General features: G+C 45.6%; 1 protein-coding gene across 8 annotated transcripts in view; it reads right to left on the minus strand.

Moving 5' to 3' along the window:
- Positions 1 to 13,967, minus strand: part of CHL1 (cell adhesion molecule L1 like) — a 135,233-nt gene extending 121,266 nt beyond the window's left edge. For 6 of the 8 annotated variants that reach the window (XM_033071978.2, XM_033071980.2, XM_033071975.2 and 3 more), the window contains exons 1-2: positions 13,692 to 13,966; positions 13,356 to 13,432 (exon numbers count right to left, since the gene is read on the minus strand). The gene's annotated coding sequence lies outside the window, so the exon portion shown is untranslated. Of the gene's footprint in view, positions 1 to 13,355; positions 13,433 to 13,691 lie in introns of all 8 variants that reach the window. The other 2 variants (XM_033071976.2, XM_033071979.2) reach the window with 2 other exon arrangements.
- Positions 13,968 to 22,797: the final 8,830 nt, after the last annotated feature.

The following is a 22,797-nucleotide window of genomic DNA, read 5'->3' on the forward strand; positions in this document are numbered from 1 at the left end:
TTAAGAAAGGAATGAGAAGAATCCTCAGGATTTCATGCACAGATGAAGTGTTTCAAGGAATGAGTATTTATGAAAACAGGTGAAACAAGGTCAAACAGCCCCTGCAATGATCACACTGGAATTCAGACACAGCAAGTTTAGAACAGGACAGAAAATCACCATCATTAACTTGGCCACCTGTCTGACACAACAAAGTTATTGATACAAAGGGCAGGATGATTAGGAGAATGATTAGGAATTGCAAGCTAATAATCATACTTTCCCAAGGCAGAAGAAGAATTGATAAGGGCTATTGATCTCAAGTTTCAGGATGGAAGCCAAACTGGAAGTGCTTGGGAAGAAGGGAAACTAAACTAAATTCAACTAAAAAATAAAACACAATAAAATTCAATAAAATACAGTAAAATACAATAAAATAAAATAAAATAAAATAAAATAAAATAAAATAAAATAAAATAAAATAAAATAAAATAAAATAAAATAAAATAAAATAATAAAGTAAAATTTAAAAATAATTTTTTAAGGGACAGTTTGCTCCTTGATTGTGATGAGAGTTCAGGGAAGGAAGGAGGAAGGTTTGGGTTTTTTCCCAGGGTGTTGAGTCATGTGGTATTTGTTACTAACAGAGAGAGGATTCCAACTTAATTGGATCTTTAATCGGATTGAATAGGGTAATTCCTACCTCTCTGTGCTCCTAATGGCTGTCACAGTGTCAGGAGTTAAATGCTGAAGGACTGCTCTCATTTGAGAGCAGCTTCCAGGGCATCCTTAGGCAAAGACAATTATTGGGACGTCCACTGAGAGATAAAACCATCACCAAGGTCGATGCATCCCAACAGGAATTTGGAATAATTACTGCCCACCCAGCCAATCCTTACAGGTAACACACACAGACATCCTTTGCTTCATATTTTTCCCCCCAATAAATCAGTTTATTCCCATTTATCAGCTTTCCCAGTCCCAAGGAGAACATGGCCATAACCAGCCCAGTTCTACACTGGGTTTGCTGGCAGTGCAAACTGGCCAAGGCCATGCAAGGCAGGAACAGAGCTGCAGGAAATTGGAGCTCTAATTGATCACAGAGAGTTCATGGTTTTGTTAAATAGTCCAAAGAAAATGTTCCTATTTCCACAAAAAAAGATGCTGAAATAGTGACTCTCTTCCAGTCCATAAACAATGCAGGAAATGTTCTAAACAAAGGTAACACCTTTGGGATGGGGCTGTAAAAGAAGAGCACGTGTGAGTGATTTTCCTCCACATAACCATGACTGAATATTCTCTGCTGTGGAGGTAAAGAAGAGTTTTGGTAATTTTTCTGGAAAAGTGATCTCCAGTCCTGGCTAAAGAGCTCCCATGATAGCAAAATTCCTGACAGTCTTGAAGGCATCTGTTTCAGTTTTTATAGATGAAGATCCACAGGAAAAAAAAAAAAAACAGCATCAAAGTTACCTGGAGCAGAGTCATGACTGAACCACTGCACCACAGAAAAAACACAGTATTAGGTTTAAGTTAATTATTATCTCATTATTAGGCACTGTAAGCAGCTGTAATAGAGTTTTGTTTCTTGGAAAAAAAGAAATCTCAGTCACTGCTCTGGTGAAACAACTTCAAGAGGACGAACTTGGAGAGAGAACACATCAAAAATCCTGAGACCACTGAGATCTCTCTGCAGGATTTCCTTGATGCCTTCAGTTTTAGATTTCATATTTCCCAGATTGTGCACTGCATTGGTGACTCTGAACTCCACACAAAGTGTTCCGGGCTCTCTCCCAGCTCAGGCACACACAACAATCCTTTCCCAGCCCAGAACCAAGGACACACTGCAGCTCCAGCCCCAAAAAGTGCAAACAGGGAACGGAGGAGAGAATCTGGGAGGGTGGGACTGCAGAGCTGGAGCTGGAATGGGACAATGAACCCAAAATGGGAATGGAACAGAACTGATAAAAGTGTGAAACTCCTGACTCAGGGTCCATCCTGGGTGCAGCCCTGGCCAGGCTCTGGCACTGCCCAAGGTGAATCCTGTGAAGTTTTTAAATAAATCCCTGCTTTATTCCTTTAACTCTGCCCAGCCTCTGCTCCAGGGAATCTCTCAAGGCACCATCCTGAAAATTTTGTCCAGTGGTAGAAGTATGACGTTCTTAATTTCTTTTAACACTTGTACGTGTAACACTGGTGCCAGAAAAGCAGGGGGCACACAAGAGACCCCAGTGACAGCTGGAATGGGACATGACACCAGTGCCTGGAGACACAGGACATCACACAGAGCCTGGGGACACAGGACATCACACAGAGCCTGGGGACACAGGACAAAGGACATTACACCAATACTTGGGGACACAGGCCATGCCCTTGCTCCAGGGGAAGGTGGCAGAGCTCTCCTGGGGATCCCACCCAGGTCCATCCCAGCTCCTGGCAGCACCATCCTCTCCCCTCAGCACCACAGCACTGCCAAACGCCCAGAGCACAAATGGGAGGTTTCTTTATCATCATTAGCAAAGCCCAGAATCCAAAATTGCTGTTTTGACTGGGAAACAGATGACTCCAGCTCTGCCAACACCCAAGGTGCTCCCAATGCCAAAACTCACTTTGCTCACACATATGCTCCATACTCTGAAACAGAAGCTCTGAAACTCCTTTCTTTGTCCTTCCAGTGCTTCTGTTCCTCCTTTTTGTGCTTCCCATGTAAGTTCCTCCCTTTTTTCCTTCTACTGCCCTTTCAACACTCACAGATTTTAAGGCCTTTGCACCTTTCTGTGCTGCACATTCTGTTGTGTTTTTTCCTATCCTCTGCAAATCATATCATCTCATGTTTGATTGTGTCACACGAGGTATCCAGTCCCCATCTGAACACATCACAGTTCATTACAGTGGTTAATCACAGATTTAAAAAAATTGTCTTTAATATCTAATTTTAAAATATCTGGCTCCAGCTTGGAGCTATTGGATCTGGTTTTTCTTTTCTCTTCTTGATTAAAAAGCTGGATATGCTTTCCCCATGAAAATACTTGTCCCTGTAATCAAGTCCCCTCTCAATCCTCTTTTTGATGAGCTAAGCAGATTGAGCTCTAAATCTCTCACTGCAGGGAATTTCCTCCACTCTTCAAATCAATATTGTGGTTATTTCCTTGACTCTCCAGGTTTGTAAACCCTTTCTTTCAGCTGTTGACACCAAAACTGACCCTGGCTTTCCAGCACTCTCAGGGATTCAGATAAAATCCCTGTGTGAAAGCATCCATTTGTCCTTCAGCCTGCTGGGCTGCCCTTGGATCCCTGAAGTGTCCAAAGCCAGGCTGGATGGGGCTTGGAGCAGCCTGGGACAGAGGGAGGTGTCCCTGCCATGGCAGGGCTGGCATGGATGGGATTTAGGGTCCCTTCCAACCCAAACCATTCCCTGATTCTATGGAACAAGATTGCTGCTAACTCCACACACCAGCTTGGTTGGGATTGTTTGGTTTTAACTGAGATTTCACAGTTAACACCAGGAAACTCTGACACAAACCTGTTATCCTCATTTATCAAATCTGTAACTCCTCCCTTTCCAGAGAGGCCTAAATTATCTTTATTCTTTAACTCTATTTTAATTCAGCCCTCTATCAACTTTCCCATTATTTTCTGGGAGTGCTGCCAAGCTCTCCAGACAATCATCTATTACCTCTTCTGCCTCCCCCCTTGGCACATGGGCTTCTCCTGTATTCCTGCAGGAGATACACAGGATAATGGAGCCAAAACCATCCCTGGATCACCCAATCTTTCCCAAAGATCATAACCAAGACTCTTCCCAGCAGGTATTGACAGTTCACCTCTCCCTCCCACACTCCTGCCCACCATCCCAGTTCAGTGGTCACACAGGTGCAGAGATGCCAAATCCAACACACACCAAAGAGCCACGGCCACAGCCTGCTCATGAAAACTCTTTCAGAAGCTTCAATGCTCTGTTTTAGCTGTAAAATTTTATTTTTAGGAGAATCCAGCTTTGATACATCTATGTACTCCATCAAGAACTGGAGGGATAGGATGAGGAGTAATGGGTTCAAATGGAAAGTGGGAAATTTAGGTGAGGTATCAGGAAGGAATTGTTCCTTTTTGGGGTGGGCAGGCTCTGACAAAGGATGTCCAGAGAAGCTGTGGCTGCCCCTGGATCCCTGGCAGTGTCCAAGGCCAGGCTGGACATTGGGGCTTGGCTACAACAAGATGATCTTCAAGCTCGCTTCCAACCCAAACCCCTCCGGAATTCTGTACGACACCAGCTCAGTGAGAAGATTCCCAGGAATTCCCTCCCCCTTCGAGCCCCTGCTCCAGGAGCACATTTAGCACCAGAGACTGATTGAAGTTTCAAGAGGCAGCCCCACGCTGGGTGATCCTAAGTGGACTGGACAGGCTCTCCTCTCCAAGGTGTGCTGCAAATTGCCGGATTAGCGGCGCAGGCAGCGCCCGCAATCTCGCCTGTCTGACATCATTTACCTGTGCTGGAATTACAGTTCAATTACTGGAGCAATATCTCATTCAGGCAGAACAAAGAAAGGGAAAATATGCAAATGAGCGAATTTAAATTCACTTAATTTAAAGGCCTAAAATTTTTAAGGGCGCGTTCCCTCTCTGGGGATGTTTGGGTTCAGGGATTATAAAACACATAAAGCTATAAATGGTTAAATGGATTGTCATTGCCTGAGCATCCAAACTTTGCATGCATTATTCTTTTCAGTGATTGCATTATGTAATTAGCAGGGAAAAGACACAACATTCCTGACTATATCCTACCCAGGGATAAAAGATTTGGTCTAACCACCCATTTCAGGGAGCTCTGTGCACAGGCAAGCTCAGCATACATTGTGCAGGATCACAGTGGAATAGGTTTGTAGGGAGGATGCTGCTTATCTGCTGAATGCAAAGATTATTCCCATTTTTTTCGTGGTACACATTATAAGATTGTGAATAACCCTCCAGGTTTGCTGCCTGTTGTGGTTTTCATGGTTGTTTTTATTTTTTTTTTTTTTTTTAATAAACACCGAGGCATAATTTAATGCACCAAAGATGAATTTTTCCTCTTGCTATGCAGCTGGAATTCTGTGAGGTTTCACTGCACAGGGATGGCTGACAGGGGGAATGGCTGACAGGGAAAATGTGCTGCTCTGGCAGGATAATGAGGTACAGTGCTCCAAAAGGCAGCATCCTGCTCTCAGGGAAGGAAATGGGAGAAATTCCCTTTTCTTTAGGGGCTGCAGCACCAAACAACTATTACAAAAAGATAGAGAGGGACTGTTTACAAAGGCATGTAGTGACAGAGCAAGGGGGAATGGTTTCAAACTGAAGCAGCAGGTTTGGATGGGATATGGGGAAGGGTGAGGATGAGGAGGCACAGCCACAGCTGGGGCTGCCCCTGGGTCCCAAGGCCAGGCTGGACAGGGTTTGGGGCTCCTTGGGACAGTGGAAGGTGTCCCTGCACATGGCAGGGGGAGGGATGAGATGATTTTTAATGTCCCTTCCCACCCAAGCCACTCTGTCACCCTGTGATTACCTCCTGGTACCACCACACCGACTGCACTTCACCTTTAATAAAGCTTTGTGCTGTACAACAGCCCAAACAGCTCCATCTCCAGCAATTCCCTGGGATATAATGCAGAGCTGAAAAGACAAGCCTGAGCCTCCCCCAGCACTGTCTGGACAGGAATTAGCCAAAAATCAGGGTGAGCACTGCAGGGAGCTGCAATTCCCCAGGCTCAGCTGAGATCATAAAAATCCCAGATTTAGGTGGAAGCTTAAGTCCAGCCTCACGCAGTCAATAACAGAAAGGTGCATTTGTCATGCAGGTGCTAAACCCTGAGCAGTTACTGTGGATTTCTGGGCTATCCCTGCCAGTTTAGTGGAGCAGGTATGGCTTAGCTCTGTACAGCTTTAATCACTGCTCCTCCTCACCCTGCACGCCATAGCTGGCATTTGTGGGGCTCAGGAACAGCAATATCCACATTGCTTGTTTGTTCTCAGTCAAAAACACCACACAGGGATGTGGCACTGGAGTCACAGAGCTCCCAACTCTGCTGCCTGCAGAGCCCACGTGCATTCCAAAATCCCAGATGGCCAAGCCAGGGTAACTCAATCACCCTCATTTGTATCAGTCAGGACTGAGCCATTACACCTCCTCCTCAGACTGCTTAGGCTGTAAATTAGATTTTCATCGCTCCTGGGACAAAAACCTGACTCTGCTGAGGTCACTGGGAGTTTGAGCATCCATTTCAGCAGAGCCATGACTTCACCAGTGCTTTGCCTGGAAGTCACCATGGTTTATCCTGAAAATATGTTCAATAAAATCTGCCACTGGCAGATAGCAGTAGTTCAGTTCTCTGTCATTTTCTTCTTCCCAGATGCAACAAAAGGAATATTTATCTCAAAGGAATGTGGATGGTAATGACCAATATTATTGCAGTTTTGGCCAATGCATTGGCAGAACTCAAAGCAAAGCTTATTCCTGTAAAAGTGAGAATAAAAAAAAAATAAATAAAAATCAGAGAGGATCTCCTCTGACTTACAAAAAAATCCTCTAAAATCTATCCTCTCAATGAAATTTTACTGGAACAGAGTCATTGGTGGAGTGATATGAAAGAATAACCTGTGAAAAATAAACCACTGTGCCATTCAGTAAAATACTTAAACAATAACTCAAATTGTAGGTAATAAGTTCACTGAACTCAGCAAGAGATTGTGATCTGGAGTATTTTCCTAACAAAGTAAAATCAACAAAATGAGATGAACAAGCATGGATGCAAGAGCACATACAGACCTGAAACAACCAACACAAACTGCCCCAGAGGGAAGGATTTTAGTGATGGACACACAAACCATGAGATCAGCCTTGGGAAAAACATGTGGGTGCTTCTAGACCTACAGACAATCTCTTCTTATTAACCATTCTCTGATTTCAATAAACTGCAAAAATAATGGTGCATTCTGTGAGCAAAATTCCATTGAGTTAATCACTCCTTTAGCTGAAAGCATTATTGGGGGGTTTTCTAACAGAAAAACAAAATCTGGCCCACAATAATAATTTCAATTTCCATATCAACAAAGCAATCTTTCATCAGAACTAATTTTATCTGAAGCACTGGGGATGCACACTGGCACCAGGCATTTTTTACTGAGACATTGTTCCAGGTTTCCATCGGGTTTAATGCTGGAACAACACGTGACAGGACATAGCGCTGCATTTTTCAAATATCCTTTAAAGCTGTGGGAATGCTCTCCTTCAAGGCAGCCCTCTCTGCTTTCAAGTGCCACACAAGCACAGCAGGCAGCATTCAAAGCCACCTCTTCTGTGTCAGCCAGCAGGGAAGGCTGACAGGGAATTGCTTGTGTCACACTCCAAAAGTCACCAAAGCAGACATGCACTGAAAGGTGGATGGGCCCAATTCTGCCTTTATTTTTTTTTTTCCTGATCCTCTGAGTAGATTTCTGCCTTTCCCATTCATTCCAGCCACACTGCTGTTCTGAATAGTGACTTAAACCTTGCAGAGTCATCCCATGGGCCTCCCAAAAAATAAAAGCTTGAAATGAGACTTCTGAAAGTACTAAAATCATCTCACTAAGCTGCATGGAGAGGTCAGAGGGCTTTGGCTCGCTGGCATGTTTGGAGTTCTTGGGGACTGCAGCCTTGTGCTCTCACTGCCTGGCTTGTTTGTAGTCACACTTTGTGTTCTCCAGGAGGGCACAGAGACTCCCCAGCCATCAGAGCCCTTCATGTGGCTCCATCCCACCTTCAAAGCCCTCTCAGGAACAGGAATGAGCAGCCCAGGTGCTGCTTTTGATGCTCTGAGGAGGAGGAGGATGAGGAGGAGGAGGTGAGTGCAGCATCACCAGGCAGGGGACAGTGACACAGGGCCAGGCTGGGGACCCAGAGCACTCCCAGAGCCATGCAAATTCCCTTGGTGCTGCACTGAGGATGAAGATCCTGGCAGGTGTCACCTCTCCACAGCTCCCTGGCTGCAGGGACACTGGGAGCTCTGCTTTTGGCACGGGGACAGTGCCTGTCTGAGGTCACCCCTCTGCAGCTGCCCCAGGCTGTGAACAAACCCCAAAAGCTGCACTGTGACACAAACAGCCCTGCCCAGGCTCAGGGCAGCATCCAGACATCTCAATTCTGCTGTGCCAGAGATGGGGAAGGATCCAAGCAGGTTGGTCCCTGTCCTCCCAAGCTCCTCTTCACCCTCCCTTAACCTCAGTCACATCCTACCACACCTCTGATTTAACTCTGTCTGTCAAAGGGAGAAAAAACAAACAAAAGGAGAAAACCACCCCAAGCTGGTAATTTTCTTCATGTAGAAAAGACTAGCAAGAGTCCAAAGAAAATATGAAGAGAAGCCCTAATAAAGAAAGCAAAATAATTTTTGTCCTTCTTACATGGAACAGGATTTGCATTTGGAAATCACACTGAAAACCACAAGCCAGTTAAGCTGTGACAACAAACACTACTTTTAATGATAAACTGTTCTCCATCTGCATTTTTTAAAATTTTTGTCTGTCCAGGTGCAATGAAGGAAGAAGGAAACATCTGCCAGGGAGTGCTGAAACCCCAGCAAACACCATCAGCAGAGCCATCACACACTGTGTGCTTCATGCAGGGGGCCTGGACATGCTGGGAGGAGAAACCTGATTATTAAAAATCCCAAATATTACCAAGCACCTTCATCTGTTTATTGTGCAGAGGCAATCACTAATCAGCATCTGGGAATGCAAATGCACTTAGAGAAATCAATGAATAAAACAGATAGAAGAGAGTAGCTAGGAAAAAAAACCCCAAAACTAAATACAACAACCTTGAGTTTTGAGCATTGACTTTGTTACACAGAAACAACAGGGAAAAAAAACCACAGTAAAGTAAGCCAAGCTCACAGGTCTTCACCTAAGCTCTTCACCTAATTCTGTCTGAGCCTAGAGAGGCAATTAATGGCAAGTACACAGATGATGAACTGCAATAATCTCAGCCTAGGAACAGTGACAACGAGCTGGGATTTGGTTCAGTGTGGGTTTAGCAGCTCCTGGGCTCTGCTACAACATCCCCTCTAGAGCCATACACCATAAATTATCCAGTACTCAAGTTCTTTAAAGAGAAGCACCTGGATTCCTTTTTCTCATCCAGAGAGAAGAAACCCTTCAGAAAGCCACTGCTATTTAAGCAGAATGATTGCCATGCCAGCCTGCAGATCTCCCAGCCCTCCCAGGCACAGTTTTAGCAGGATGAGGATTTGTCTATAAGAGCAAAGGGTGGGGATAAGGAGAGCAAAGCTGGGAGCCCCAGTGCACCCACAGGCAGTGCCAGGCTTTGCTCCAGCTCAGGAGGCCACGAATGAAAAGCCCATGAGCAGCTGAAGGGCACAGAGGGAGCTCCTGGAATAGCCAGGCTCAGGTCCAGCCCAAACTCACCCTGCTGGTGCCTGTCCCTGTCACCCAACAGAAGCACAGGGAGGATGGGATGATGCAGGATTCCCTCCCAGGACTAATGTGCAGCACAGGAGCCAGGGGAACAAAACAGAGTTCAGTGAAAATAGAATTCATTGAATCCAACTTCAGGTAGATAACCATGACAACATTTATCTTCCCTCTGCTCTTTGAGTACTAAACCTGCTGTTCCCTTACACAAAAAGATCTGGTAGGGACCCAGTGTCTGCTGTGAGGAGAACCCAGCAGAGCTCCCCAGCCCTGAATTATCCCATGATAATTGAGACAAATCACAACCAAACCACACATTCCAGCTTGGATTTCAAAGTGGAGCATGGGGGAACCCCACAGACCTTGCAGGATCTCACAGCTCATGACAGCACGAGGGAAACCATTCAAACAACACCTGCTAGATGAATTTCTTTGATAGAACTTGTCCCATGAATGATTTGGGGTTTTTAGGAGTCTAACCAAGAAAGAACAATTGCAACTTGTTATAAAACACTGAGCACATCACCAGCAGAATGTGGTTACAAGATTCCTGCTCTGTCTTCATACCCCTGCTGCTCCCACCCTCTGTGCTGGGACATCAATTTTCATTCTCCGTGATTTAGGGTTGTTATAGGGTGGGCTTTGTGCTAGCAAAGAACCCATGATCTGTAACAAAACTGAATTTCTACTTTACTGGACAAATATACCAAAAGAAATTGTGGCATCTTAGTGGGTTGCTAAGCAACCAAGAGCTCCAGTGTCACTTGTTTGTGATCAATTCAAGTCATTCATAGGGCTCTGAAGCACCAGCTCAGGAATTCCAACAAAATCTGTGCCTTGGGAAAGCCAGGGGGACTTCCTGACACAAAACAACACTTTCTTTCCTCTAAGATAAACTTTGTAGATGTTCTTTTGATCTGTCTGATACGTTAATTCATTGTTCTTAACACACAGTTAATGGGAAAAGCTATAATTAACTAACTACAGCGTTGTAGTGCGTGCAAGATAAACTGAACTAATTAGTAGTATTTAAAGTAGTCCCTGTCCTCTCCCACTGGGGGAAGGAGCAGATCCTTTCTTATCACAGAAGCAACTGTCCCCAACATCGTTTTATGCAAAGAACAGATTCCTTTTTGTTCCGTTTTTTTCTCCCAAATAGACACAATAAAGTAAATTTTTACTGGCAAACAAGGTGGCTCCAGTCCAAGCCACTCGAGGTACACATCCAAGCTGTGAAGAATGCAATCTTTCATTTAAATGAAGGCTTATCTGTTGGATTTCTTGGGGTAAAGAAGTGGATTGTTATGTTTTCATTCATGAAGTTTAATTACTGAACTAACTCACACTAAAAGCCCACAATAATTGCACTCACTGAGTTAAATGTATATTGCTGAAGTACAGGCTCCTTATTTCAGCCTCATATTCAAGATTCATCCCATCCCTATTTTGATAAAAATCAATAATAAACAGGAAGAGTTTAAAAACAAATTGATTTCCAAGCTGTGTGCTGCATATGGCAAAATTTCAACTTCTTGATTGCTGGCAGGTGCTTTTTTACTAAAGATATTTAACGATAATTTCACATACACTGGGCAATATTTCTAAAGAAATTACCTTCTGGAAATCTCAGTGTCCTATCCTGTGCATCTTATTTTAATATCACATGGTCTGGACTTGTAGCTCTTCTGCAAGCCAGACTCACTGACAGCAAAAGCTCAGCCTAAGAGAGGACCAAAAACTGGCGACCCAGAATCTCCTAAATTGTAATGACCCATTGAGACAGGGGTTTATTTGGCTTGGGGGTTTTTGGAAAGACAAAGAAAATGTATTACTTTTAAGAGGAGAGAAGTGTTAACACAGAGTTGTGCACTCTGATATTCACATTAAAAGATAAGCAGAGGCACGTGGCAAGCAATGGCCAGAGGATGGCAAGCACAGCTTCAGCAAGGTAACATTTCATGCTCATAAATGGCAAAAAATTACATATTTATTTAAAGTACTGCTTTTTCACCTCCTCTCCTTTCCTCAGACCTGAGTCTAAAATCGTAATATTTAATATTTACTGCTTATGGAATGGGATTTGGGGAGCTACACAGCACATAGCAACCCACTCACACCACACAAACCCTTGGCAGCAGCACAGAAATGCCACCTGTCACCGCTCTGCTGAAATTTTCCAAAACCACGTTTCAAGCAAAAGTATTCCCAGGTGGTGCTGAATACCTGCACATAATCCAACAAAATACAGCTTATCCCTTTCTACCCCAAAATGAGTATCCAATGATGGAAGTGAGAGATGAAAAGCCCACGTACATTTGCTGTGTGTGACTACTGGAAATCTCCTCGGGTTGCCTTGCCAGGCTCAGGGATGCTCTGATCGTGCTGCACAAATCAGTAACACACAGCACAGCTTCAGAGATTCCAGCAGCTCTCCTGCAGGGCAGCACCGGCACATCGCTTCCCCAGCCAGAGAAAATAACAGAAAACCTGGGGACTTCGGGAATTGTTTAGGTGCTGCACCAAAACCACCCAAAAATCCTCTCCAGAATCATTTGGAAAGCAGAAACAAGCGCTCGCCACTGATGCAGGACATTGGGGGTCGCAAACTTGAGCCCACCTAAAGCAACACGGGATTGCCCAGCAGGCACTGCCTCTGTCCGGGGCTCTGTCCCCTTGCCATGGCTCTGTCCCCTTGCCATGGCTCTGTCCCCCGGACCATGGTTCTGTCCCCTTGCCATGGCTCTGTCCCCAGGACCATGGCTCTGTCCCCTTGCCATGGCTCTGTCCCCAGGACCATGGCTCTGTCCCCTGCTCCCTGTCCCCAGATCAAGGCTCTGTCCCCTTTCCATGGCTCTGTCCCCTTGCCATGGCTCTGTCCCCCGAGCAAGGCTCTGTCCCCAGGACCATGGCTCTGTCCCCTGCTCCCTGTCCCCAGATCAAGGCTCTGTCCCCTTTCCATGGCTCTGTCCCCTGTCCCCTATCCCCAGATCATGGCTCTGTCCCCTGGCCATGGTTTTGTCCCCTGTCCCCTGTCTCCTGTCCCATGGCTCTGTCCTCCGGACCATGGCTCTATCCCCTGTCCCCAGATCATGGCTCTATCCCCTGGCTCTATCCCCTGTCCCCTGGCCATGGCTCTGTCCCCTGGTTCTGTCCCCTGTCCCCTGGCTCTATCCCCTATCCCCTGTCCCCCGGCTCTGTCCCCTGTCCCCTGTCCCCTGGCTCTATCCCCTATCCCCTGTCCCCCGGCTCTGTCCCCTGTTCCCTGTCCCCTGGCTCTGTCCCCCATCCCCTGTCTCCGTCCCCTGTCCCCTGGTTCTGTCCCCCGGACCATGATTCTGTCCCCTGTCCCCTGGCCATGGCTCTGTCCCCTGGTTCTGTCCCCTGTCCTCAGATCATGGCTCTATCCCCTATCCCCTGGCTCTGTCCCCTATCCCCTGGCTCTGTCCCCTATCCCCTGGCTCTGTCCCCTGTCCCCTGTCTCTATCCCCTATCCCCTGTCCCCTGGCTCTGTCCCCCGGATCATGGCTCTGTCACCTGTCCCCCGGCTCTGTCCCCCGGCTCTGTCCCCTGTCCCCCGGCTCTGTCCCCGCACCCCCCGGCTCCGCAGGGCTCCGCTCCCCGAAACTTTCGGCGTGCAGCAGCTCGTCCACCCAGGGAGCCGAGTGCGGGACCCGCCCGGCCCCGGGGTGGGGAGAAGGGTCCGGAGCAGCTCCCCAGGACCCCTGGAACCCCCCTGGAACCCCCCGGGACCCCCCGAGCTGAGCCCTCTCCCCGTCCCCATCGCTGGGCGCCGCCGCTGCCGGACCAGGTGCGGTGCCGGCAGAGCAGCAAAACCAGCTTTGAAACCGGAGCGATAATAATGAATTAAAGGCGCTTTGGGAGGCAGGCAGGGCGAACCGGGACACCCCCTGGTCTCCTCCCCGGTGTCCCCCCCGTACCTTGAGCCCGGGCGGGCGGAGGGGTCCCGGCGGCGGCCGCAGCTCCGCAGCCCCGTCCCGGCGCTCCGAAATAATCGCTCCACCCCGAAAAAAAAAAAAAAGGAGGGGGTGAGGAGGGGAGGGAAGGAGGGGGGGGAGCGGAAAAACCCAGCGCAACCACCCCAAAGCCAGCCCCGCTCCACACCCACGAGGAGGGAGAGGGTCCCTCCGTGACTGGCATGGCTATCTCCTCCGGCGGAGCTTGCAGGGAGCCATGGCAACGAGCCCCGCCATCCCCGCAGCCTCCCCGGGCCCACGGCCACCCCCGAACCGCTCCCGAACCGCCCCGGCTCCCACCTGCCCGAACCGAGCCCCCTCGGCTGCTCCGGCCCCGCTGCTGCGGGGATGCGCCGGAGCCGGAGGGATGCGGGGAGCGAGGAGAGGAGGGAAAAGGAGGAGAGAGGAGCTCCCGGCTGCTCCCAGCCCGTCCCGCAGCCGGGCAGGTGCCAGAGAGGAGCCCGCAGTGTTGGCCAGCCCAGAACAGGACGGGAGGAGGGGAAGGGAATGGCCGGAGAGGGAGCGATGCTCCCGGCAGGAGCCAGGGATGCTCCGGCAAACCCGCCGGGAGCAGGAGGCGCCCGGTCCCCGCCCGGGCTCAGCCCTCTCTCGGGTACAGAACTGTCGCTGCTTTTCAGGGGAAAGGATGAAGATTGGGAAAACCACAACTGGGTTTAGCCCTTCTCCCTCTCCCCTACTAAACCCTCACGTACCCAATCATCCCAACACCAAACCATCCTTTTCTTGGTTTGTTTTTGGTTTTTTAATTGTTTTGTTTGGGGTTTTTTGGTTGGTTGGTTTTTTTGTTTCTTTTCTTTTCTTTTCTTTTCTTTTCTTTTCTTTTCTTTTCTTTTCTTTTCTTTTCTTTTCTTTTTTTTTTTTTTTTTTTTTTTGGCTATTGGGGTTTGTTTTGTTTTGTTTTTTGGTGTTTTTTATGGGTTTTTTGGGGTTTTTTGGGTTTTTTTTTTGGTTGTAGGGTTTTTTTTAGTTTTCGTATTTTTGGCCAATGACCCCCTGTGTGATTTCTGCTGCATGTGCTGTACATGCCCACAGAACCAGCTCAGCTTCCCGTGCGTGCTTGAGCGCCCGGACTCTGCCCAGGCTGCTTCATTCCCTGAGCCCTGCGTGGAACAGGCTGAATTTTTAAATTATTGGTGAAGACACTCATCACAAATCTGCCAGTCATTGTCTTAAGCACTCCATCCCGAGCGGTGGGGATGGTCACACATCATCATTTCCAGGAGGGCTCGCACTGCTCAGACGATTCTGTCTCTGCTGACCTTTGGGGGCTTTGCTTTCCTCTGAGCCTTGCCTAATGCAATGAACAATAATCACAGAGTAACATTCAGGGACACTGAGCCATAAACCCACCCTACCGAATCCAGTGGCACTCCCTGGGATTGTTAGCATTTGGGTTAAAGATTTTTGGGACAGTGGCAATTGGAATTTGTGCATGTACTGGCCAACTGGTGCTGTTTGTCTCCAGCAGATTTAAGTAGATGAGCTGGCCTTTTGGATGGGAAGTAAATAATTAAATTTAAGGAAAGGCATTATAAAGATGGCAGTAAAAGGAAAAAGATCTGAAAAGTGGAAGGGAAAAGGGCAGAATAGTTCAATATATTTGTTGAGTAAATGCAAAACAGTTAAAACAACGGTAAGTTTGCAGTCATGCAGAGTCAGGCAATTAACAGAATTTCTATTTTAAACTAGGCCTAAGTGAACTGGCACCAATATAAATGCATGGAAAGCTGCTGAGCAAGCTCTGAAGTTGGGCAGATTTCTGTGTGGCAAACACCCAGCCCAGAGCAGGCACAGAGGACTGGGAATCCTCCCTTTGGATGCTGCCCTCCACTCCAGACCCTGAATTGAGCCCCTGTTCCACCCAGAGACAGTAAAATGTTATATTTACAGCACATTGCTTTCCAAAGCAACCAACAGCTAAGCAACAGACCTGTGCCCTGTGAGCGGAAACTCGGGAAATAAATGGACAAGGAGGCAGCTCCAGAGGAATGTCTGAGGGCTGCCCTGGATAGAAAACCCATTTGAGCCAGCACCAACGAGCCATGGGAGATTCACTCCAATCCAAAGGTTTGGGGATTCACTGGAGCCTTGGCAATGACTGGAAATGCTGAGGGTGGGAGCTGCTTGTCTGGGAGCAGAGATAAGGGATGGGAAAGGCAGGGAGAGCCAGGCAGAGCTGGCATTGCCCTCCTGGCAGTGAAAAACGGGGCCAGTGACTCTCACCCTCCCCAGCCAGCCCTGAGCCCCACCCGGGATGCCTGGGCAGCACCAGGAGTTCCCAGGTTGATTTTTTGCAGGGCTCTGGCAGAAAGAAAGGAGGCACCAATTTAATGATTTCCTGCTTGAGGCAGGGCTGCTGCCAAATCCTCTTCCCAGGCTGCCCACCCCTGCATCCCTGTGCCACAGAGGGAAAATGCAGCCACCCCTTAGACCTTCATCTCCCAGCTTTTAAATCCTCTCTGTCAATCTGATTTTCCCAAGGTCTTCTCCCACGTTCAGGTTTAACCTGAATATGGAGAGCATTAAATGGTTTTAATTTTTCACACAGGATTGTGCACAAAGTTTTTCTTCTGCTAGGAAGCAGCTGATGGCACAGCCCAAGTGCAGCAGCTCCCCCAGGGCTGCTCCACACTTGCAGAATAAAATGTGTTCCTGTTAATAATAACAACATGGCACTAACTAAATCTATTGGAGAATAGGGTTTGCTTAAGGTTTGCCTTAAGTGAAGTGTAAATAGACATAATCAATCGTGCTTCACGTTTCACTGGGCAATGAAATGGGGCAAATGTCATCACACTTAAGTCTGCACCAAACAGAAATAAGGACAGAGAAGCTCAGTGTGGTCCTCTCTGTGTCTCACAAAACTGCTCTTTATTTTGGGATTTCCTGCTGAAAACCAAGGGCCCTTTTCATCAGACCCTCTGCTTGATGTGAGGATGAGAGAGCAACACTGCTGGAAACACTGGGAGCAATTAATTCCCTCTAGGCTGGTACTGATCACATATTTAAAATACACATTAAATGCATAATATTGACTGAAATCAAGTGTGAAAAAAACCCTCAATATTTATTTCAGGCATTGTCTGAAGGAGTGAGAATGAACAGTGGGTGTGTTTTACCAATCCCAAATCTAACTTGTTACCTGATTCCCTGAATGTTCTCCTTCAAGACACGGCCACCATTCTAAACCCAGCTCCAGAGTCTGATAGCAGGCTCAGAAGGTTCCCAATCCTACTCTAAAAGCCATTTAAAACACATGAAATACTCTGGACAAAAGAACAGATTGGCCAGATTTTCTGTGCAGGAAATTAATTTTGTTGTAATTGCCAGCACATATCCCATCAGCAGAGCTCGTCAATAAAGATGCTGCAATTTTCTGAATAGGTAGATATGCAAAAATGGGAATGTATTTGGATATCAAGAACCACAATTTCACAATTTGATATGGACTAAAAAAAAAAGAAAAAAGGGATAAGCTTCTGGGAATCTGGTTTGGTCCTGGACAAATTAAGTGGCTAAAATAATTGACATGATGCCATCTAAATTTTGAAATGATGCCCCACTGCAACATTTTGCAGCATTTTCCTTGACTTTTGAATTTTTAGAGGATTTAAGTTATACCAGCTGAGATGCAGCTTGAGAAGCACTGAGCTGCTTTAGGAGCTTGGAGTTCACAGGAAAAGATTTGAATCATAAAAGGAAAAACACAGATGAGAAGAGAAAACGCAGATACTTATGGTTTATTAATCACAGATCTGAGTGATCCGGTTATAAACACACCTCATCAACACTTTGCTTTGAAATGCTGGAAGTTGGATGGGTCTGGACCAGAGAGAAGCTCCAGACGTGCCAGAAAATGCTCATCTATCCCCTCCTAACAAGGGTCCAGGAGAAATCCATGTGATCAAAGCACAGCAAAATTAAAGTGAATTAAAGGAACTACCACTTTTTGCAGTTCCAAGCAATCCCAGGAATTCAGGCTTTAAAGAACTTGGAGTGAAATGTTGGGATTTTTTCCTTCCCTAATCTGATTTTTTTTTTAAGGCTGGATAATTTTATGACTGCTAATAACATTTGTAACTATGCAAGCTAAGATAATAACAATGGTAATCAAATCTCATGCTTCAGGGCATAAATTGATTGCTCGGAGGGGTTATGGAGAATTTTCTGGTTTTCCCACCACTGAGTCCATGATTTCACAACTGACTAAGTGCATTACAAGGGGGGTTTGCTACTGCAGCCAGACAATTGATCTAATCTGGAACAACAAATCTGACACCAAAATGCAGTGAGCTGCCTGTCTGCTGTGCAAACACCGAGAGATTTGGGCTCAAATTCAGGGAAATATTTGGTTCTTGTTGTCCAGTTTGTTTCCTACAGTCCTTTTGAAAGAAAGAAAGAAACAAGGTTTAAGTTGAAAACAAATAAATCCAAAAAAACCCCAAACAATCTCACAACACTTAAGAGCATGAATGTAACAGTGCATCTGAAAGATCATTTAGGCAGGGGGTTCAGGTCCAAAGATCAGGATGGAAAACAATTCAGAGTGGGCTGGCTGGTGTATCCTATGGCAAACCACACATTTCCATATGTTTCCATCAAAAAAGGAGGTTGTGGTCTCTGTTCCTTGAAAAACAGGCACAGCAGGAGATGAGAGAGCTCAGCTGGAGATGGGGATTTGGGTTTAATTCCCAGCTGGATCACAAAGCTCCACACAAGTTTGTGCTCTGCTGCAGGACAGAGACTGAGCTCTGGAGAACTTTTCATTCAGCAGAAAATAACTGAAGGTTCCCTGGACACAAGCTGGGCCAAAACTGGTCCTCACTTTTGTTGCAGGATTTATGGAAGGATGGTTTAGACTCCAGTGATGCCACAACAGAATATTCCTGATTTTCCATAGAGTTCCAGAGTGGTTTGGGTTGGAGGGGACTTAGAGCTCATCCAGTCCAAGGCAGGGACAGCCCCACTGTCCCAGGGAGCTCCAGCCCAGCCTTGGACAATTCCAGGGATGCAGGGGCAGCCACAGCTGCCAGGGCAGGATGGCAGAGCAGAGGAACTGTGGGTGGTGGTGTTTTTGGGAATGGAGTTGATTACTTGTGTATGTTTTAGAGCTTTTGTGTTTTAGCTTGAGCATTGGAGAAAGAGTTAGGAGATGTTTTTTGTTGTTTTTAGGGGTGGTTTATTTTATTTAATTTAAGAGTTCTTTTCCTGACTAGCTACTTAGCTCCAACCACACTGCCCGCCTCTGGGGTGGGATTATCTTTTTATACTAAAAGCTACGTAAACATTATTTACAATTATCTTCTAATATTTATCATTTATATTGTACAGTCTAGTTTTACTCTAAACCAATCCAAAAATGCCAACATCACCCAAAAGATGGATTCAGGAAGAAGGAGAAAGAAGGACAGAGCACGCACAGATTCCCCCATCTTGACCCCAGACCCTTATTATAAACAATCTTAAAAAACCTAATTCTTCACCTTGTAATAATCTAACTTACACTCTACTTATTTTTTGTGACTTGTAATTCTTCATGTAAGGGTGGTAATTTTTCCCAGGGGTTGAAATCCAAGGCACAGGGGTTCTGGGCTCTGTGCCCAGGCTCCTGAGCCCTGCCTGGGTCTGGAACCATCCAGGGCAGCCAGAGGGATGTGCTGGGTTCCCACAAGGAACAAGGACATTTCCAAGGAAAAGTGAGTGCACCTCACAAAAGCAGCTGTGAGAAAATGCATCTTTGGTCTCTGTGAGGACTGGCACAAAGCCCAGGAGGAGGAAGCTGCAATATTTGGAGAAACGGAATCGTGACTCACGTCAGGACAAAGGCATCGATCTCGTTCATTTGTGGAAGAGATTAAAGGGGCCCAGCAATAAAGATTTCCTATTCCTGGACAAAAGCTGCTGCTCACTGGACAAAACCTCAGCAGTGAGGTCCTGCAGTTGTTCTGATCCCTGCCCAGTGTGGAGGTGGGATGTGCAGAGTGGAGCCTTTGCCTGGACAATCCTTGACCACTGTCGTGTTTTTCCAGTGACCTATTGCTCACCAACTGCTGAATAAAATGCTTTGTGATATTTTTATTTTTTTTCTTTTCTTTCTTCCTATCAAGGTCAACTGACATAAATGCCACAGAATTTCTACAGCAAAAAGCCTAGGCTGGTATAACACAAAAAAATAAAATCAAGGATTGTAAAGAAATGGTTTGGGCACATTTTTAGCTGAGAATCAAACCCGTTTGGATGGCAAGAACAACAAACATTTCCAGAATTATTGTAGCTACCCTTGAAACCGAGCAATCACAGTTCTGACCATGAGCAGCTAAATCAGAATTACCAGGCACCCCCTCCCAAACCGTGAGGCACATGGACAGGATGATTGCCTTGGGCTTCATTTGGTTTTCATGAGAGAAGAGGAAATGATCTCCTACGACAGGGGCTGACAGTGGGCTTGGCTAATGCTGCCATTTGTATTCTCCCATTTTTTATGGAGCAGTTTTATTACAATAACCTGCATTAAAGTCCATATAAAAACCCCAAAACAACAGCTGGGTGTTTGCTGAACCCGTTGGTGCTGCCTGTGTTCCTTTTTCATGGGACTGGTGGCTCTCAGGGTGTTCCATAGGTCACCTGCATCAGCAATTTCAGCCCAGACAATTTGCCTCTAAACACTACAAGCTGTGATACACATTTTCCAATTACAATGCAGACTGCTTTTAAATTCCACCAGACAGACAAAGTTATGGAAGTCTAGAGGGCTCAGGAAACAACAGCATACAAATAATTCAATATTAAAGCAATTTTTTTTATTTGCACAGTCAGGCTGTGAACAGTTATACAAAACTATTATGTAAGAAGAGAAATGATAGCTTGACCAACAACATGAGGCTTCTTAAAAAAAATTGGCAATTCTCACCTTGCAGAGCACACAAAGGATTTATCCCTTCTCAGTGTCCTTCAGACAAGACATTAAAAAAATATAGCAATGGGAATATCAAATAGAATAATTAGGAAAACACTATTAAAAAAAGCAAATCCTTCAACCTTTTATGCAAATATATAAATTCATGTTATGGGAAACCAAGAAATTTTATTAAAAATAAGAATCACTCAGTAAATACTGTAAATGTCACTAAGACAAGATGATGAGTGTGAGTCAAAAATGATAGTCTGGCAAGAATGAAAGTAAGGATTTAAAGTGCAGGGGATTACACAAATATTCAGAATTATATTTTAAAATAATGATAATAAATAGTAATAATTTCAATAGACTGTGCAGGCAGTCTAGTGTTTTGGGTTTTTTTTCTTCCCAATATTTAAATCAAAAAGATAAATACTTCCAAAACTTTCAGATAAATCTAAGAGCAAACGAAGTGGTGCAGGGTGACTTTAACCCTTGGTGAGCAAGCAGGAGATTTTTCCAGAGTATCCAGAAAATGTGATGGAGCGAGGACAAGGAATTCAAATAATGGGATTGGGATCCCTGCAGAGATCCTACCCTCTGAGTGGGACACAAATCTGAGAGGGATTTAAAAGCCACAGGTTTAATCTTATCTGTTTGAGGGCTACACAACCCATAACTGAATGAGCAGACAATATGGAATAGGTATAAAAAGTCTCTATTGCTTTTGTATTTTGTGACTTCTTTTCAAAGCAGAGAGTTTAATTAACCTTTTAGCATAATTTGTGATGGGCCATTATGACCCCAAGACCAGATATTTTTCTTTAAAATACTTTTTAGCTGGAGAAAATACTGACTCAGGGATGTAGAATATGAGAAGTTCCTGAGTCAGTTGATCACAAAGGTTGATGCCCAGCAGTGGCAGAAAGCCCAGTTCAGCACAAGATCCAGGCCAAGAGGAGCCTGGGATGAGCCAAGGATGCACAAAGGTGACCTCAAAAGAAACCCATTAATCCAAATCAGCAAAAGGAAACTGGTTCTGAGACTTTGCTGCCTCTGAAGTGGCTGCAGCTGTAGCAAAATCCCCTGTCAAATCCTGTGTTGAGATCCCTGCTAAGGTACACTCTGACTTCATGATTTAGAGTTACCATGAAGTCCAAGCTGAGCTGAAGTTAATCTGGCTCTGACGCTTTCCATCAGCTGGAAATTCATCCTGGATCCTTTGCTGAGTGTCTCTACCATCTCTGACAGCTCCCAGATTTCAGCTTTGGTGAATCTGCTCTCTCAGTCCTTCTGCCACCTGCCTTTTCTGAGGAGTTTCTGTGGCAGTAAAACACACTGGAGTAGTGAAATGCACAGCAGAAAGGACATTTTTTAATTTTTGGTGCTAAATGCATGTGTAACACAAATGGGGGATGATTAAAAAGTGGCAGATCCAATCATCTATAAATTAAATTTCTATATATTTCTATAAATAAAAATTTCTCTGCCTGCTGACAGAACCAAGATTTCCAAGGTCTGTGGCTCAGCCCTGCAGATAATCCACACTGGAGGAGTCACACACATCCCTTGGAGAACCAGCAGAGAAAGAAATCCCCATGCCAACACCCAACCTCTGGGCAGGAATGTAAGCCAGGCATCATTTTCCCAGGATGACAGTAATCACCAGTGCACCAAAGGAACTTTCCCAAAAGGAATTGTTTCCAGACAGACATACCCAATCCTCTGTGAAGCTCTGAAATTCATACTGTTGATGTTTCTCTTACCTTTGCTAAAATGAGTTTCCTTCCCTGTAAGAAAACTTTACACATTTTCTTGGTGGGGGGAGCTGGAAGGGTGAAGTTACCATTTTCTTTCAAATTATAATTAAAGCAAAAAACTCTTTCACTTGTTAATTATCTTCTAATTTGCAAGGGACTAAGGGACTGCATTTTCTCTTCTTGCAATAGTCAGTCATGTAACCTCATATATTTCTTGAAAATCAATTTGTTCTCCACCCTTATTGCCAAGAGCTTGAACTGACTGAAAATAAAGAGAAGGATGTTAAATAATGCAGCTGCAGCAAAAGTAAAGCCAAAAAGCCCTGACACAAACCACTGGGAGAGGAAATCCTTGTAAGCCAACCTGTCTCTCCAAAGTTGAGTAATCAGGGATGAAAAGACAAAACAAGACCTCAAAATAAGCAGCTCCCTCTGCTCTGAATTGTTTCACTCATACAAGTTTTAATTCCACACCAAGATGCATTTCTGCAGGCCCAGCAGCTGAAACACCACAGGGCCCTTAGGTGGAAAATTAGAATATAAAGGCTATCAAGTGGCAATTAATCTTGTGAGGTCAATGGGAAACAGCCTGGATTGCTGTTTCCAGATGGGCAGAATTTAATTTCTCTGTCACCGCTGCTCTCTGGCACAGCTCCGAGCTCTCAAAGCAAGAAACACCAATGAGCTGGCAAAATCTGGGGCTGTTTCAGCTTCTTCTGCTGCCAGAATG

This window comes from Catharus ustulatus, chromosome 13 (assembly GCF_009819885.2).
Source record: "Catharus ustulatus isolate bCatUst1 chromosome 13, bCatUst1.pri.v2, whole genome shotgun sequence".
Lineage (NCBI taxonomy): Eukaryota > Metazoa > Chordata > Aves > Passeriformes > Turdidae > Catharus > Catharus ustulatus.